The 16,854-nt window shown below is 39.8% G+C and overlaps 1 protein-coding gene across 3 annotated transcripts in view; it reads left to right on the forward strand.

Annotated features, from left to right (window-relative positions):
* LOC127798201 (integrin-linked protein kinase 1) overlaps positions 1-16,854 on the forward strand; it is a 58,583-nt gene that overhangs the window by 1,096 nt on the left and 40,633 nt on the right. The gene's annotated exons all lie outside the window — the stretch shown is intronic.

The raw sequence follows: 16,854 nt of genomic DNA on the forward strand, positions 1-16,854 counted from the left end.
ATTCATTGAATGCCTCCAACCATATTGATTAGCTTTATATATAGCTAATCAACTAACTGTTATGATTCAGTTACAAGTTGTAACTGCTCTCTACAGAATTAATATGCTACAACTGATATACAAATTAAATTGCTACATCCTACTGAAAAACAAGCTGCAGACAGTGCAAGATTGCAAGCGCTTACAGTAGAAGCTCTAATAAGATGAACATTATTCTGTATAAAGGAATTGAGTCAGGTGAAGCACAGATTGGTTGCCAGGAACTTATAAGGGAAAATTCTTGCCAAAACCTCCCTAAGATCCATCATCTTCCTATTAACCTAATATGACAAAAGTTGCTAGTTCAGAACAACGAAGGTAGCTGGGACTTTGTTATAAATGTGGAGAAAAATATTCTCTTGGACATCACCATAAAGAACAACTGTTGCAATTGGAAGGTAGAAATGAAGAAAAAGAATTAATAGAGGAAATAGAATCCACTTATGAGAATGAAGATGGGGAAATTTTATTGCATGCTTAAAAGGGGTATTCCTCTAATAAAATCATAAAGGTGGAGGGTATGTCAAAAGGTAAGAAGTTGGTGATATTGATTGATAGTGGCAATACACAGTTTTCTTGATGAAAACATTGCTAATCACTTGTGTTGTAAGTTGAAGAATACTTTCCCTTTGTTGGTCACTTTGGCAAATGGAAGTAAATGTACAATAAATACAAGTGTGTCGACTTTTGTTGGGAAATACAAGGACAGGAATTTATCACTGACGTGCGGTTATTAAAATTAGGTGGATGTGATATTATATTAGGAGTGGATTGGAGGAGAACATTTAGTCTAATCATATTTGACTTTAATAACTTGGAGGTTACTTTTGATAGGGAAGGAAAGAAGGTAATTGTCACTGGTAGCTTGGAGATGGGAGCTTGTAAATTGATTTTTGCAAAGAAATTACAAAAGTTCTTCAAGATTTCTCCATACAAGCTTTGGAAGGAAAGAAATAGAAAAGGTTGAGATTTGAAAGTTGTGGAGTCTAAAAGCTACTTACCACAATGATACTCAATCTTTAATTGAGGCTTTTATAGGAGATCTTCGTTTTTTCTTGAGGACAAGAAAATTTTGAAGGGCAGGAAAATGTCAGGTTCTTAGGTGGTGTTTTCTTCGTGTTTCAGTTTTGAGTTTTGAATTTTGAATTCATTTTCAGTTTTGTATTTTGAGTATTTGTTTTGAGATTTTTAAAAACGCCTTCTTTTTGTCATTTTGAAAAATAGTTTCTTAAAATAGAAAACTAGAAAACACGTTTGTTTTGAAATTTTGTGAAATGTTATTTTATGATACTTTATTTAAGAAATTTGATTATTAAATAATAAAATCAGCTCTTTTTAATATAACATTTTATATTAAATATTATTATACATAATATGTGTAATACACTTACTAATATACTATACCCAATATATATTTTTAATTATAATATATATACTACATTTTTAAAATTTTAAATAAATATATAATTTTATTTTCTAAATTTAAGAATAAATTTTTCTTTTTTTTCTTTTTCTATTCTTTCCAGCGCCTGCTTCTTCTCTGTTGTCGATGACTACCGCCGGTCGGAGATTCACACGATCAAAGCCTACCATTAGAAAGGCTAAGCCAAGAGGGTTAACATATACAAAAATGAGCCAGATTTAACGGCTAGATTTTGACACATCTGATTTTTAATTTTCGGCCAAACCTAAAAAACACAATCAGTAGCCACTGGCCACCGTGGCTGGTGGTTTCATGGCTATCGGCCGTCGTTTGGATGTTGCTTGGCCGGCTGATGGTCATTAAGCCATCATCGCCTGCTTGCTCTGCCATGGCCATCGTCTGCCAAGCCTCATCAAGCTACCATCAACATCATCAAGCCATCATTGCCAGCTTCATGTGGTCGTCAGCGATGGAGGATGAAGGAGGAAAGAGGAGGAGTCGGCGGTGGCGACGGTGAGCGAGGTCGACGGCAGTGGGAACAAAGGAGAATAGAAGAGAGGAGAGAGAGGGAGACGATGGGTTCTACAAGATTGGGTTTTGGGGTGGGAGGGGGGTGGGGGTGGTGTTTTCCGCGTTTTTTGTTTTCAGTTGGTTTTGACTAAAAACACCCAAAACAACAAAATACAAAATGTTGTTTTTGGGTTTTCTTTACAAATTTTTTTCTTATTTTCGAAAATGTGTTTTTGAAAATAGCAAAATAAACGCGTTTTCAGTATTTTTAAAAACTAAAAACTCAAAACAGGTTGAAAATAGTAAAGAGAACAAGACCTTAGGGTTTTAGTAGGATGTAGCAATTTAATTTGCATATCAGCTGTAGCATATTAATTTTGTAGAGAGCAGTTACAACTTGTAACTAAATTGTAATAGTTGATTGATTAGCTATATATAAAGCTAATCAACTTGTTTGGAGGCATTCAATGAATTACTAAATTTATGTTTCTCAAATCTCTCTCTCTATCTCTCAATCTTTCTCTTTGAGAATTCTCTGTCTTGCATATTTCTGTTCTTCTCTCTCTCTCAGTTTCCTCTTAAATTCTCCTTATTTTCTGCCTTTAACTCTCGTCATTTTCTGCCCTAATTCTCGCTATTGGCCGAGAATTCACACTATCAGGTCCAAGATCTTGACAAGAATCCACTCGAATTTGTAGATCTGAGACTGTTGCATTCATCTGTTACAACTGAGACTCAAACTGTTTCTTACAAGTTCCATCCGCCATGACTAATTTCTTGAAGGAGCTAATTCGTGTCACGTTCTTTGGCTATCAGGCCTTATGAATAAAGTAGTATATTGCATTGCTTGAGGAGTGTTCCAACATGGCAAGTGGTGCAAGTTGTATTAGATGGGCAAGTGGTGCAAGTTGTATTAGATGGGTAACCGCTTTGGCGCCTAATTTGTTGTTGAGGATCAGTATAAAATGATCTGACCTAGCCATACCAAAGCATGAAAGATCAATCGAAGAATTCAAATTCCCTCCTCAATTCTCTCTCTCTCACATCTTCCCTCTCAATTCTCTAATTCTACCCCTCTCCCTCTCATTTTCCCCACCAAATTCATTCTCAAATAACAGAGACTTCTTTTATTAGATCTCAGATATGACATTTTGGTATCAGAGCAAGTTCCTCGCTAGCGAACTCTCAAGCGATAATATCCCATGACTGATGGTACCCGCATGAAGCAAATGGAGTCACAGTTGCAACAAGTGACAACAATGGTGGTAGAGATGCAGAATTGAGTGGGATCCATGGAGGAGATGATCGGATTGGTAGTAGATAGGAAGTTGGAAGTAGTTACAGAGAGATTGTGAGAGGATATGTGCGATCACATACGGGAGGAAATGCGAGAGCAAGGTAACATATTGCACGATCAATTGCAACAATTCATGCTCATGTTTTCTAGCCAAAATCAGGTAAGAATCTCGTCTGATTTCCCCCCTAGAGATAGGCTGGAACCAATCCTACCTAGAATTGGAACTAATAACCGGAATGCTAGATCATTGGAATTTGAGGTGGATCTGACCATGGTGGGAGAAAACGTAGTTGAAGGGAGGCAGGAGACACAAATTACCACACATCAATTCGGTTTTCCAATGCCAAAACTAGAATTACTTGTATTCGAGGGACAGAAGCCTCGATGGTGGATAAGGCGATGTGAGAAATTATTTAGCATCCACCAAGTAGCTAAAAACTAGAGAGTGGCCCTGGTATTGGCCTATCTCAATGATGTTGGTGATGTGTGGTTCCAGGGATGGTCCAAGGTTAGGGATAACTATAATTGGGATGATTTTACCAAGGGGGTATGTGGAAGGTTTTGTGAAAGGGGCTTGATGGACATAGTGGAGGAATTTAACAGGTTGAAACAAGAGGGAACAATACAAGGATACCAACTGAAATTTGAAGAGTTGAAATCCTTTATGTTGTGTCGAAATCCTTATATGATAGAAGAGTACTTTGTATCAAATTTTGTAAGGGAATTGAGTGGTGAGCTTCGATCTACAGTAAAGATGTTGAAACCGAAGATTGTTTAAGAGGCAGCAGAGGGGGCTTCTTTGTAAGGAGTTAACAGTGGAGGCACTGATGAGGAAACAGAGGGGACATAATAAAGGAGGGAATCAACGGCTAATACAATCTGGTGGAAAGATACAAGGAAGGGAATTCCTGAAGGCAGGAATAGGAACTCGATACCAAGTAGCCTTATCATCCACCCCAACCTTGCAATAGAGGGACAAACTCATAGAGCAGAGGAGATAAATAGGATTGTGTTTCAGATGTGGGGATAAGTACTCTCCCAGACATCAATGCAGAAAGCAGTTGCTTCTATTGGAAGGGGAAGAAGATGAAGGTCTGGTAGTAGTAGAAGAATTGGAAGAAGAAGACAATGGAGCAATATCCTTACATGCGATAAAGGGAATGGCCAATAGTGGCCAGTAGTAAGATAATCAAAGTAGAGGGAAGAGTGCAGGATAGCACCCTAATGGTTTTGATTGACAGTGGGGGCACTCACAGTTTCATTGATGAAGGAACGACTAAGAAGATGAAGTGCCAGTTGGCGAGTTCACAACCACTATCAGTCACCATGGCCAATGGGAATAAGGTAGTGAGCAAATCCACTTGTTTGGGTTTCTGCTAGGAAATGCAGGGGGAAGTCTTCGAAGCTGATTTGCAGTTATTAAAAACTTGGAGGCTGCCACATAATATTGGGGGTCGGTTTGATGAAAGGAGTGAGCCCGGTTAGTTTTGATTTTAACAAGATGGAGGTATCTCTTGAAAAGGAAGGCAAGAGGGTGGTTCTCTAGGGAAATATAGAGATGGGAACTTGTAAGTTGATTAAAGAGAAGAAGTTGCAACAATTATTCAGGAAGAAAATATCCCAGGTGGCATAATTGTTTTGATGAGAATCATGGAGAGTCGACTAACAATGACGCAATCAGATCAGTCAACCCAATCAACCATGTCGGAATTGGAGGAATAATATGTGTTTTCCAAGAAGAAACGAGCCACTAGGCAAAACTCATGGGCTAAAGCCCTTGAGCCCACTAGTTTTGTGGCTAAATTCCATCATTTAGCATGTTAAATTGGCATTTTAATTATTCTGGGGGGAATTTGTTATTTTTGCTAGATTTTCGAATTTTTGATTGATTAGTTGATTGCAAGATTTGGGCGCATGGTTGATTGATTGATTGACAAAATTTTAGGCGCATAAAGGGAATGATTGAGTGATTGACCACTTCCCTTATTTGCTTTATCGGTTTAGGAAGGGAAATCAGGAGCATAAAGGGAATGATTGACCACTTCCCTTATTTTGTTTTCCTATTCTGTTTTCATTCCTTTTTATTTTGGATATTCTTGTTTCCTTATTATCAAATTATGCTATTTCCTTTTTATAATCTAAACAAAAACAAATATGACCTAAGCTTAACAGCCTTAGGTATGAAGGAGGATGGAATCAATCAAACTCAAAGTTTGTATTGAATGAAAGTCCTATATATACAGGTGTAAGACTATAGCTTTTACTCCTAATCCTATAAGATATGGGATACAAATTATAGTTTAAATAAGTTACAAATAAACTAGAATACAAAAGAGTTAATCTTTAAGCAAAACTTATCTTCTTCTTCTTCTTCTTCTTTATCTCCTTTAGATTTGTTAGGCCTATTATTCGGATGCTTTATCCTTCTTTTATTCAAACACCAACACTCCTTATCCATACCCTTTACTTGGATCTCCAACACCCCTCCAAGTTAGTGAATAGATATCTCTCATTCTCAGCTTGCCAATAAGTGACTTAAATCCGGGTCTTGACATGGCCTTTGTAAATATATTTGCCTCTTGACTTGCTATAGGTAGATAGGTTAGTTTTATGCCTCCTTGTTCGATCTCCCTTTGAATAAAACTTCTATCAATCCTATCATGTTGGATAGGATTATTAACGATACTTATAGTTGACTTGCTATCACTATAAAGTTTTGTTGGTAGGGTTAGAGGCATTCATAGGTCTTCCATCAGTCTTGCCAACCAAATCAGCTCACAAGTGCCTTGGGCAATTGCCCTAAACGTTGCTTCAGCACTACTCCTTGCCACGACTGACTATTTCTTGATTCTCCAAGTGACTAAGATCTCCCAAAGTTTAGTGCTAAACCTGGATGTTGATTTACTGTCCACTATGGATCCTACCCAATCAACATCAACAAATCCTTCAACTCCTCTATTATCATTCTTTTGAAACAATAGACCCTTTCTTGGTGCCCCCTTTAGGTATCTTAAGATATGGTAGATTGCATTCATATGTTGTTGAGTAGGTGAGTGCATAAATTGATTCACGATGCTCACAGTATATGCAATATCTGGACGAGTGAGTGACAAGTAGATTAACCTCCCAACTAACCTTTGATACCTTCCTTTATCAACAAGAGGATCCTTATCAGTTATTGCACATTTCCAATTTCTTTTAAGAGGTATGTAGGTGGGTTTGCTCCCCAACATACCAGTATCTCTTAAGAGATCAAGAGTATACTTCATTTGATAGATTAAAATACCTTGTTTGCTCCTTGCTACTTCCATCTCGAGGAAGTACTTCATTGTTCCCAAGTCATTAATCTCGAATTCCTCCCTTAATTTGTGTTTAAGTGCAGTAATCTCCTGAGTATCATCTCCAATGATAATAATATCATCTACATACACAATCAAAATAACTCTCTTTCCATTTGCTCCATGTTTAGTAAATAAAGTATGATCTGCTTCCCCTTACTTATACCCAAAGTTGATAAAAGTAGAACTAAATTTCTTAAACCATGCTTTTATAAATTGTTTTAATCCATAGAGTAATTGGTACAGTTAACAAACCTTGCTCACGTTCTCTCCTTCCTTAAATTCGGGTGGAATTTTCATATAAATTTCTTCTTCTAATTCCCCTTTCAGAAAGGCATTCTTTATATCTAACTAAAATAATTCCCAATCAAGATTAACAACAAGAGATAACAGTACTCTTATGGAATTTAGTTTTGCCACATGAGCAAATGTCTCCTCATAATCTATTCCTTAGGTTTGAGAGAACCCTTGTGCCACCAACCTTGCTTTATACCTGTCTATGCTTCCATTTGACCTATATTTGATAGAAAATACCCACTTACATCCAACAATCTTCTTATTCTTTGGAGTTTCAACAATATCCCATGTATGATTGCCAATGAGAGCCTTCATTTCTTCCATAACAACCTCCTTCGACCTGGGATCTTTCAAAGCCTCTTGAATATTTTGTGGGACTGCCACTTCATTAATTGTTGTGGTGAATGCCCTGAATTGGGGTGACAATCTAGAGTATGTTAAGTAGTTAGAGATAGGATATTTAACACAAGATCTTACCCCCTTTCGAATAGTAATAGGAACATCTAGCATGTTATTGTCAGCTTTGGTGCTCTCCTCACTTGTTGGACCATCCTTCGGTTCTAATAATTGGCTAAGTTGAGGAGTAGGACCTTTTGGTCTTCTAGAGTAGACTTTTATAGGTTTATCTAAGTGTGCTTCTCCTTTTGGATTAGAAACCATAGGTTCAGCTGGTTGAGTGATATGGTGGTCTGAAGGGTAATCAAGAGAAGAGGTAGGTTTGGGACTTTCCGACCTTGATTGTTCAGCTGTAACTGATTAAGGTGAATTAGTTACATTAAGTTGAGTTAGATCAGCACTAAGTAGGGGTGTGCAATCGATTATAATCGAATCAAACCGATCGAAAATCATGAACCAAACCGATCCAAATCGACCGACTAACCCCAACAAACCAAACTAACCGAAACCTAAACTGTGATAACCGAATCGAATCGAAAATAGAACTGGAACACAAAATAACAAAGAGATCAAACATTAGTTCGGCCTTGCTGTTGCCGCTAACCATCTAGCCAGTTGGTGATTCCGATGATCGAATTCCCCCAACCACGATGACCCACATACTCAAAAATCAAAAGCATCTAATAGTTTAATTTTAGTAGATCTAGGTTTCATTCAATGTAAAATAGAAGTACTCGGAAAACATACTGAAAAACCATTGGCATCGTCTTCGTCTTTGCCATCGGCGAGGGATTCTGGCCTTCGTCTTCATCTTTGCCATCAGCAAGGGATGGTGGAGGGAGAAAGAATGGACAAAGAGATGAGGAGATGAGGCAGTGCGACCAGTGGCTGATCTATGAAGAGAGGACGAAATGGCGAGAGAGAGAGAGAGAGAGTCAGAGAGAGAGGAGGGATGAAGAGAAGAGAAGACAAACATCGGGGAGGGGGGGTGGGTGCATGGTTTGGTTGGTTGGGGTGCTGCTCTCGAGTGTTTTTTTTTGGGGGGGGGGGGGGGGGTGTGCACGATTCGGTTTGGTTGGGGGGGCGGTTATGCCTACATAGTTCGGTTCGGTTTTTCGATTATTTATACCAAAATAATCGAACTGAACTGAATAACCAATTTTTAGGGAAAGAGATAATTGAACCGAACCGAATTTGTCGGTTCGGTTCGATTAGTTCTGTTTACCCGAACTCTTGCTCACCCCTAGCACTAAGGAGGGTAAAAGAGGAGAAGGAAAAGATATAGGCATAGAAATAGTGGGATCCCAATGGCCTTCTGTCACGAACCTAGGGTTCGTGATAGGTAAAAGAGGAATTGGGGAATGAAATTAGAATTGTAGGAAGGGGAAATGGGGCAGAAATGGGGGGAGAAATCTGTAGAAGGGGAGAGAGTAATAGAGAGAAATGAGAGGGAGAATTGGAGAGAAATGTAGAGAGGAAAATAGAGATTCAATATCAATTTTTCAGCATACCTCCCCTCCATTTACATCAGCCTTATATAGGCATATTTGTCCCTAACAGCCTTGCACATGCAGCCATGTGCACCTAACTAATTGCTAGAATATCCCTAACAAACTATTCTACTCTATTACAATAATACCCTTTTATTACTCATAGGGTCATGACAATTCCCCCCTCCATAAGAGAGTTCTTGTCCCCAAGAACTTGCTGCAAGTAGCCATTGCTCTTCATCCAATTCCAACCTTCTCTATGCGAATAATCCTCCTTTCTTTCTTTCTACTTCTAGGTCTCTTCTTCTTCATTCTTAGGTTTTCAAGAGCAATTCCAAGTATGAATTGGCCTAGAATTTCAATAGGGAAAACTTCATTACCCTCCAAAACAAGTAAGAAGGGCAGATCTTCAGCCATTATTGCTGTTACTCTATCCCCATTCAACCCACAGCCATGTTTTGTAGCAGAAATATCAACAGCAGCCTCAAAATGCAGCAATGGAGGTTTGTATTCTTTCCTTGAATACTCATACCAAGGCTGTTTGTGAGCATTAACATTAGGAGCTGCTGCAACTTCACTTCCAGCCAACGATTGCTCAATAATTGACACCTGGCCAAGTGTTTCAGCACTAGTAAGAGTGCTTGAGAGGCTGTCAATTGATTGAGTGTCATCCTCCAATCCCTTTTCCTCATTTTTTTCTTCCTCTTCCTCTTCCCCTTCTTCCTTAAAGTTGGACTGCTCTTGTTGCCAGTGTTCTAAAAATTGGGCTAGGCGCCCGCTGGCCGCCCCGAAATTGCCCTAGTCGGGCCTCCTAGGCGCCGGCCCGAGTAAACGTCCGGCTTGGGCGCCCAGGCGGCGCCTAATCGGCCAGCGTGCCTAGGGCTTTTTAGGGCTTTTTTTGCTAAATCATAAATCGAACCTGTTAGCGTCTCCCCCTCTTCACTCTTTTCTCACCTCAACGCTGTTGCCTCAACGTCGCCAAGCTTCATTGGCCCGCCAGTAGCTCACCGTCGTTGCTGCGTCTAGCTCCATCCTCGTCGCCAAGCTTCATCGTCACCGCCTCTTATCTGTCGCGTCCTCCTCGTCCTCGTTGCCTCAGCGTCGTCACCCCCACCCCCGTCCTCGCCGTCGAGCTCCATCTCCGCCGCAGCAAGCTCCATCTCCGTCTACTCGTAACCTCTCTCTCTCCCTCTCCCTCTCTCTCTCTCTCTGTGGGTTGTGCATTTTTGCTGCGTTTCTGGTTTGTTTTTTATGTTTTTTATTTTTTATTTTATTTCATTTTCTTTTCTATTTATATATAATTATTAGATTTATATTTAATTTTTATTATTAATTATATATATTCTATAATATTTGCAAAAAATCTGCCACTTGCTTATAGTATATTGATGTTTTTATTATTGGTTTATGTTGCATTATTAATGCTTTTCAATTTTGATTTAATTAAAAATAACATCAAATTACATTATAAAATTTAAAAAAAAAAAAAAATAACAGTTTTCTAGGCTCCGCCTAGGCGCCCTAGGCGCTAGGCCCCAGCTTGGCGCCCGACTAGCGCCTAGCGCTTTTTAGAACACTGTTTGTTGCAGAATCCCAAAAACATCATCATCGAGAACTTCTTTTCCAAAGGAATCGGTGTGTTCCTTTAATTCTCCTTTTGCCCACACACCTTGTACCGAACCCCTGCAAAGTCTACTATTGCTGCCAGCATTGTCATTATCGTCACCTTTCTTGTCCATTCCACCTAGGCCGACATACTTCTTCCACTCCGTATTGGAGGTAGGCAGTGAATCTGCTTCTTGCCTCCTAAATTTCTCTTTCGGCTGCTCCATTTTAAGGAATTCATCTTTGTTAAAACTGCCGTGATAATCATCAAAGTATTCCACCGGAAAGTTGTAATGATACTTCTTAATAAGTATCATCGCAAAATCTTGCAACTTCTCGCGAAACATTCGACCGAATTCCTTGCATTCTTCATCAAACCCACTACTGGTTCCTTTGTCCAATTGGTTGATCCCCTTCTTATGTTCCTTGTTGCTGCCAACTGAAAATGTAGCCTTCTTTGGCTGCCATTGAGGCTCCATTCCAGCTGAAAATGAAGCATTCTTTTGCTGCAATTTAGGGCTCATTTGCTCCATGTATGCACTGCTCCCCTTGGCTGCCTTTGTTTCCCTTTGCTCACAGCCTCTCCTAACTTCATGAGTAGGACACCCCACTGAAAATGCAGCCTTCTTTGGCTGCCATTGAGTCTCCCATGGCCTTATGTACGCACTGCCTGCCTTGGCAGAACTTTCACTAGCAAAACGAGACACAGGCCAAGAATTTGGTGCGCTGTCCACCCTGCTTCGCCCCCCAAATTCAAACGTTTGAACGAAGGGTTGCTCTCTCTCTTGGAATTTAATCATGTCAGCTGGCAATAGACTAAACAGATCAAACTTTACCTGGCTACGTTGCCGACGATGTCCGCCTCCCGAACTCCAACCCACAATGCTATGACAGTCGTCTATCAACCAGACATCGGAATCAATTTTCGGAAATCAGCCTATTTCTACTTCCATTATCCGTAGAAGTATATAATTGCCGGAGTTGAAATCACAACCAAAGCGACTCACGATCACTTATGTCCACGGTCACCGTCAAAATCGCCTTCAATTATGACTCAAAATTCCTCCAAGTCGGCTTGCCTCAAACGGAATCCGCAGAGATTTGGGTTGGCTTCGCCTCCCTTGCTCAATTGTGCTGCAACTAACAGAATTCTCCAGAATTGAGAATTTGATGGCTGCAGTATTTTATGAATTGGCTTCCAATTCCGCCAAATCTGCTTCAGCTTGCTGACCCACACTGCCCAGCCTTGGAAATAGCCGCAATCCACCTGCTCTTCTACTTCACAACAATCGCCCAAGACTAGCGATTGCCTCATCACAGCTAGCGATCTTCAGTCCTCTAGCAAAATGAACCGCTAAGCAACGGATCCGATTCCGCCTTCTTTTTCGCCTGTTGCAGAAGTCCCTACACTCGCCTCGCCTTGCCTCCTGATCGACTACAGCAACTCGGAAAACAATAGCGATTCACCCTACTGTTCCACTTTCAATAGTCGCTCCGATTCCGATCCAATACCTGTTGCACCACTCTGATTTGACTTCAGATTCAACTCGGTATCACCGTCGACACTCTCCTAGCTTGTGTCGTCTTCAATTCTGAGCAAGATTTATTAAAATTCGTTGTCGTTCGTCAACATCTTGCCTCGCCCATTCCGAATCTGTTGCTGGATCACCTTCGATGGACTCCGATTGCGAAGGCTCCTCAGTTCGCGTTGCCTCTGATGCTATCCACGTTGCCAACTTCAGCGGATCTCCTGTACGAGTCGTTCTCTCTAGTAGCGAATCCTCCTCTGGTTCTTCCTACCCATTGGTTGCGTTTGGTAATGGTCGCGACACCTTCCTCGCCCCTGTCGTCAACTCCAGCGGAGCTCCTGCAACCTGTCTTCCGCTTCAGTCGCACAAGCCTAGGCCGTCTGCTTCACCTAGCTGGTTAGCATTTTGGACTTTGAATCCAGCGACCTGGGTTCGACTTCCGGTGGGACCTCCAAATCAGATTGGACACTATTGAATTTACCAACTCATAGCCGAGGATGACTGCTCTGATACCATTTGTCACGAACCTAGGGTTCATGATAGGTAAAAGAGGAATTGGGGAATGAAATTAGAATTGTAGGAGGGGGAAATGGGGCAGAAATGGGGGGAGAAATCAATAGAAAGGGAGAGAGTAATAGAGAGAAATGAGAGGGAGAATTGGAGAGAAATGTAGAGAGGAAAATAGAGATTCAATATCAATTTTTCAGCATACCTCCCCTCCATTTACATCAGCCTTATATAGGCATATTTGTCCCTAACAGCCTTGCACATGTAGCCATGTGCACCTAACTAATTGCTAGAATATCCCTAACAAACTATTCTACCCTATTACAATAATACCCTTTTATTACTTATAGGGTCATGACACCTTCTTCCCCTGCTGTTTCCCTTTGAATGGAGGCACTTGAGTAATTGGATTTATGCTCAAGAAATGTTATATCACAAGAGATAAATAACTTTTGTGATAGTGGGCAATAGCATTTGTACCCCTTTTGGGTTAGAGAGTAACCAAGAAAGATAAATTTAATAGCTTTTGGTTCAAGTTTATGATGGTTAGGTCTGATGTGATGAACATATACAATGCAACCAAATACTTTTGGAGGAAGGGAGCTTAGGATTCGAGCATGAGGAAAGATGCTCAGCAGGTTGTGTAAAAGGGTTTGAAAATTGAGCACTTTAGATGGCAGCCGGTTTATCAAATAGGAAGTTGTTAGAATGGCTTCTCCCCAATGCCTATTAGGAAGGGAACTGAATATCAAGGAATGGACAACCTCAAGTAGATGGCTATTTTTCCTCTCAGCCACCCCATTTTGTTGAGGGGTATAGGGACATGTGCTTTGATGAAAAATCCCATGTGTGGTAAGGTATTGGGTAAACGGATGAGAAAAGTACTCTTGGCCATTGTTAGTCCTAAGGATGCAAATAGAGGATTGAAATACATTAAAGATTAGTTTGTGAAAGTTTTGAAACACAACACACATCTCAGATTTTTCTTTTATAAGATATTCCCAACAAACCTTACTGTGGTCGTCAATGAAAGTAGCAAACCATTGGGCATCAGACAAGTTTGGAACTCTTGTAGGTGCCCATGTCACTATGGATCAAATAAAGGGGTTTGGATGGTGTGTGTGGATGAGGTAGGTAAGTGCTATGTGTTTGTTTGGCAAGAAAACAATGTTCACATTGAAGCACTAACTCTTCTTTATTGATAAATAAACTTGGATACAAACGTCTTAGGTATGAAAAACATGGATGGCCAAGGCGTTTGTGCCATAACAAAATTTCAGAATTAGAACTAACAGTAGCAAAAGAAGACTTATGTAGCAACTAATCCATAGGAGAAGCCTTGTTCTCTAAAACCCAATAGAGCCCATCCTTTTCCTCAGCAGCCAATCACCTTCCTTGAAGACCGGTCCTGAAAAACATAATGAGAGGAGGAAAATATTATGTTGCAATCCATATCCTTGGTTAATTTGCTAACTGATAGCAAATTACACTTTAACTTTGGCACATATAGGACAGATTTAAGTTGCAAACCAGACACAGTTTCCCCCTAACTGAAGCTATAGTACCATCTGCCATTAGAACTTTCAACTCCTTATCATTGAGCTAGAGTTGATTGAATGTGGTTGTAGACCCGGTCATATGATTAGATGCACCTTGGTTGACAACCCAACAACTTCCCTTTAGTTTCTTAAACCATAAAGAGTATTTTAGATTACCTTTTTGAGTCACTGATGCTGTGGGATTGGTGGCTGAGGTATCTAACTCTTTTGCTAATTGGGAATTGCTCAGAAGATTCTACAAAAAAATCCACTTGTTTAGTAGTTAGGTTTAGATTTATACCTTTATTAATGTTAGGGGCTATTGCTGGGACATAAGCTGGTTTTTCTTTCTCCCTTTTACTCCTTGCCTTCCAGTTTACTGGCTTCCCATGCAGTTTCCAGCATGTATCTCTAGTGTGGTAGGGTTTATTGCAGTGTTCACACCAATGTTTTTCCTTAGGAAGATCTTCACGTTTGGTTGAAATCAGTGTAGAACTTGCCCCTGGTTCTACTGCTGCGCGGAGCATCACTCACTTCCTGCTTTCCTCCCTTCTAACTTTAGCAAACATTTCTCGGAGGGATGGAAGTGGTTTAGTACCAAGTAATTGGCCCTGGACCTCATCTAGATCAGGATTAAGGCCTTGGAGGAAGTCAAAAATCCTTTCTTTCTCCAACATCTTGCTGTACTTTAGGTTGTTTGTAGAACATGCCAAACTTGGATTATAGAAAAGATCCATCTTCAGCCATAATTCCATTAGTGCATTATAGTTTTCAGTAACCCCAAGAGTACCTTGTTTAGTGGTCCTTATGGCTGGTCTGATCTCAAAACACTGGGCTGTGTTTTCAAGATCTGAATAAATTTCTTGGACAACGTCCAATATTTCTTTAGCAGTCTTGTAGAATAGATAAGTGCGACCAATTTTTGGCTCCATTGAGTTTATAAGCCATGCCATGATTATCGAATTTTCTAGCTCCTATCTTTGATATTCAACCGTATCTTTTGGTGGAGGAGAAAACATCCCCTAATAGATAGCCAAACTTGCCCTTGCCTTTAATTACCAACATAATAGATTGAAACCATTCTCGGAAGTTTCTTCCATTCAATCTGTGTTATGTGATCTGCAGAGTGTGGCTATCGGTTGATAGAGGGATAGTTGAAATTGTTGCAGCTGGAACTGCTACCAGTTGATGGTTTGGAATGGAGGAGGATTTTGCAGTTGTATGAATTGCATCCTTAGGATTTGAAGAGGCCATAATATCTTGATTCTTGGCTAGGAACCGAGCTCTGATACCATGAACAAAAACAAATTTGACCTAAGCTTAACAGCCTAAGGTATGAAGGAGGATGGAATCAATAAAACTCAAAGTGTGTATTGAATGAAAGTCCTATATATACAGGTGCAAGGCTACGACTTTTACTCCTAATCCTATAAGATATAGGATACAAATTATAGTTTAAATAAGTTACAGATAAACTAGAATACAAAAGAGTTAATCTTCAAGCAAAACTTATCTTCTTCTTCTTTATCTCCTTTAGATTTATTAGGCCTGTTATTCGGCCGCTTTATGCTTCTTTTATTCAAACACCAACACTTCTTATCTATACCCTTTACCCAGATCTCCAACATAATCAATTCCTACTATGCCTAGGATTTGATTTATTTCTTTCCAGTTTAGGCTTTGGTGTTTGGCTATATAACCCAATGTAACCCTGAGGGGAAAGAGTTTTTTTTAAACAGATCATGAATTGAATGTGAGAGATTTCTTTTTTCTATCTTGTTCTTCAATGAACAAAACTTTGAACTTATCAAAGGATTGATTTCTTTGTGGCATTTAAAACCTGAACTTATAAAAGATTTGAGTAGTCTTTGTGACATTCAACAACACAATTCTCGGTTCTTGTTTCCGCATATCAATGGATTTAGATTTTAACATAGTTTAGGTTCTTGGTTCATGAATCAATGGGTCGGGAATTCTTTGCCTTATATCTGATTTTGGCTTTTCTGGGGTTCGTTTCAATCTTTTGTGGGTTCCTTTGGCTTCGTTCCATCATGGGTTCACATCATGTTCTTAATTGAAACCAAGGGGGAAATTGAGCACTAAGAGGAAGAAGAAGGGAAATACACTACAATTGGCCACAGATAGCAGCCGACCTCATGGCAGGTACATGAATTAGCCCTTCTTGATATATTATTAGTTGAATATCATGATGTTTTTGTAGAGCCTAAGTCACTACCCCCTGAGAGGTCTTTGGACCATTCCATACCCCTACAACCAAATGCTAATCCAATAAACATCCGATCCTACAGATACCCTCCTAAGCTTAAATATGAAATTGAAAAGCTTGTGAGAGACATGTTAAACCAATTTGTGATTAGGCCTAGCCATAGCCCTTTTGCCTCCCCTGTCCTTTTGATTAAAAAGAAATTTGTGTTGATTAAGAGACAACTCAATGCCATCACCATTAAAGACAAGTTTCCAATCCCTATCATCGAAAACTTGTTAGATGAGCTCAAACATGCATCCATATTTTCTAAATTGGACCTAAGGTTTGGCTATCATCAAATTTGGATGAACTCACTCGATATACCAAAAACAGCCTTAAAGACACACCATGGCCACTATGAATTCACCGCGATGCCCTTTGGCCTAACCAAGGCCCCAACCACATTCCAAGCTTTCATGAACCTTATATTTGAACCATACCTTAGAAAATTTGTACTAGTCTTTTTTGACCAACACCTCGAGCATCTTAGGACTACTTTTGAGATCTTGAGATTCAACCGGTTGTACATCAAACGATCAAAATGTGCCTTTGAACAGAAAAAAGTGGAATACCTTGGGGCACATTATTTCTAGTGCAAGAGTTGGAACAGATCCCAAGA

Source organism: Diospyros lotus, chromosome 3 (assembly GCF_014633365.1).
Source record: "Diospyros lotus cultivar Yz01 chromosome 3, ASM1463336v1, whole genome shotgun sequence".
NCBI lineage: Eukaryota > Viridiplantae > Streptophyta > Magnoliopsida > Ericales > Ebenaceae > Diospyros > Diospyros lotus.